Source organism: Seriola dumerili, unplaced genomic scaffold, assembly GCF_002260705.1.
Source record: "Seriola dumerili isolate Sdu_G_001 unplaced genomic scaffold, Sdu_1.0 BDQW01000216.1, whole genome shotgun sequence".
Taxonomy (NCBI): Eukaryota; Metazoa; Chordata; class Actinopteri; order Carangiformes; family Carangidae; genus Seriola; species Seriola dumerili.
In genome coordinates this window covers 2,135,681-2,138,180 of record NW_019174471.1, presented here as the reverse complement: position 1 = coordinate 2,138,180, position 2,500 = coordinate 2,135,681, and the positions used below count along the sequence as shown (strand labels likewise).

At 42.7% G+C, this 2,500-nt stretch overlaps 4 non-coding genes across 4 annotated transcripts in view; all 4 read right to left on the bottom strand.

The window, feature by feature from the left end:
• The window catches only part of trnag-ucc, a 72-nt gene extending 68 nt beyond the window's left edge, over window positions 1-4 (bottom strand). The window contains exon 1 of the tRNA in view: window positions 1-4. This exon is cut by the window's left edge and continues 68 nt beyond it. This is a non-coding gene — a tRNA (tRNA-Gly).
• Window positions 5-1,102: 1,098 nt separating this feature from the next.
• trnas-aga lies at window positions 1,103-1,184 on the bottom strand. Its single transcript has one exon. It is a non-coding gene; the product is annotated as a tRNA-Ser (tRNA).
• Window positions 1,185-1,294: 110 nt separating this feature from the next.
• trnag-ucc lies at window positions 1,295-1,366 on the bottom strand. Its single transcript has one exon. It is a non-coding gene; the product is annotated as a tRNA-Gly (tRNA).
• Window positions 1,367-2,020: 654 nt separating this feature from the next.
• On the bottom strand, window positions 2,021-2,092 carry trnaa-ugc. Its single transcript has one exon. It is a non-coding gene; the product is annotated as a tRNA-Ala (tRNA).
• Between the last annotated feature and the right edge of the window lie 408 nt (window positions 2,093-2,500).

Genomic DNA, 2,500 nt, shown 5'->3' with positions numbered 1-2,500 from the left:
TCGCTTGGAAAACAGGGAATTTTCATGGAAGTTTTCTGGTGAATAAGCACTTTACATCATTGGAGGAATTTGACATTGAACTTGTGAAGTAGCAGTTAAGCTGTACCGTGGTGCATCAAAGCTACAGAGTGATTGAGTTAAACACTGTTGAGTGTCACTTTTGTGTATATCAGGGCAGCTACGGAAAACCTGAGTTCCGTAAGCTCTGTCATGTGAGTTTGATGATTTTTATTCTTCATTTACCTGCCACATGTTTGACACGTGTCTGTCGTTTGTCAATACAAAGTCGTGTGGAGTGTAGAAGAACTTCAAATCAGTCTTATTTGATAAAAATGCTTGTGAGAGCTCACATGTAGCTTTGACTTGCAACTGAATCTTTAGACCCCGTTGTAAGATAACCATTACTGTATAACAGTTCATCCAGGAAACAGAGAGATAGCATTTTTTGTCCGCACAGCGTAGAGCTAGTTAAACATCCTTGTGAAACTTCCATCGCTCAAGAACAGCTTGTTAAGTCAGGAGAGACTGTGTATACTATGTTGTCCAAGTCTTAGTTAGTGGACAATTGTTTTTCTTTCTATCAGTTTTCAGCAGGATTTGAACCTGCACAAGGAGACTTCAACAGACTTCTTTTCAACGTAAAGATGTTGGACCCGGGGCCTCATACATGCAAAGCATGCGCTCTACCACTGAGCTACATCCCCTGTATGTGCAATTGACTTTTTGTCACACGGGTTCAGTGGGGCTGCAGCAGTTAAAATTGCACTTTTCCTCAGTCTACCCTCAACGAATGGAGCAAGAGAACATGAGAAAAGGAAAACGAGAAAGTAAAATGTGCAACGGTTTAATGAGAATATGAGAACGGAGCCAGTTCGATGCCATTTGGCTTTTTTTATACTGTTTCAAAGAAGAATCATATAAATGTAAAATGACAAGACACTGCATTATGCAGACAAGCCCGGTGGGTGCACTTTCCATGTGTAAAGTTTGCGTGGTTGCAAATTGTTGTGTGCACAGGGAAGTCCAGGAACAGGTGTGAAGACCCACTGGACATGTCTGACTTTGAACCTCCTCAAAGTCACAGCACACGAAAGCTACCTTCCGTTGTTGGCAGGATTCGAACCTGCGCGGGGAGACCCCAATGGATTTCTAGTCCATCGCCTTAACCACTCGGCCACAACAACTGCACACTGTTCCTGCGTTTTTGTGAGCACCTGCATTAGGCAACAGTTACACATCTTGATCATAGAAGATGTCTGAAAGGAAATCCAAGAGTTTGGAACTAAAGAGCCGCTGCGATGGCCGGGAATCGAACCCGGGTCAACTGCTTGGAAGGCAGCTATGCTCGCCACTATACCACCATCGCTTGGAAGATAGAGAATTTTCATGGAATTTTTCTGGTGAGTAAGCACTTTACATCATTGGAGGAATTTGACATTGAATTTGTGAAGTAGCAGTTAAGCTGTACTGTGGTGCATCAAAGCTACAGAGTGATTGAGTTAAACACTGTTGAGTGTCACTTTTGTGTATATCAGGGCAGCTACGGAAAACCTGAGTTCCGTAAGCTCTGTCATGTGAGTTTGATGATTTTTATTCTTCATTTACCTGCCACATGTTTGACACGTGTCTGTCGTTTGTCAATACAAAGTGGTGTGGAGTGTGGAAGAACTTCAAATCAGTCTTATTTGATAAAAATGCTTGTGAGAGCTCACATGTGGCTTTGACTTGCAACTGAATCTTTAGACCCCGTTGTAAGATAACCTTTACTGTATAACAGTTCATCCAAGAAACAGAGATACCAATTTTTGTCCACACAGCGTAGAGCTAGTTAAACATCCTTGTGAAACTTCCATCGCTCAAGAACAGCTTGTTAAGTCAGGAGAGACTGTGTATACTATGTTGTCCAAGTCTTAGTTAGTGGACAATTGTTTTTCTTTCTATCAGTTTTCAGCAGGATTTGAACCTGCACAAGGAGACTTCAACAGACTTCTTATCTTCATTGTTTTCAACGTAAAGATGTTGGAGATGCCGGGGATTGAACCCGGGGCCTCATACATGCAAAGCATGCGCTCTACCACTGAGCTACATCCCCTGTATGTGCCGTTGACTTTTTGTCAAACCGGCGTTCAGTGGGGCTGCAGCAGTTAAAATTGCACTTTTTCTCAGTCTACCCTCAACGAATTGAGGAAGAGAACATGAGAAAAGGAAAACGAGAAACTAAAATGTGCAACGGTTTAATGAGAATATGAGAACGGAGCCAGTTCGATGCCATTTGGCTTTTTTTGTACTGTTTCAAAGAAGAATCATATAAATGTAAAATGACAATGCAATGCGTTATGTGGACGAGCCCGGTGGGTGCACTTTCCATGTGTAAAGTTTGCGTGGTTGCAAATTGTTGTGTGCACAGGGAAGTCCAGGAACAGGTGTGAAGACCCACTGGACATGTCTGACTTTGAACCTCCTCGAACATGCAAAGCATGCGCTCTCCATTGTAGACCCC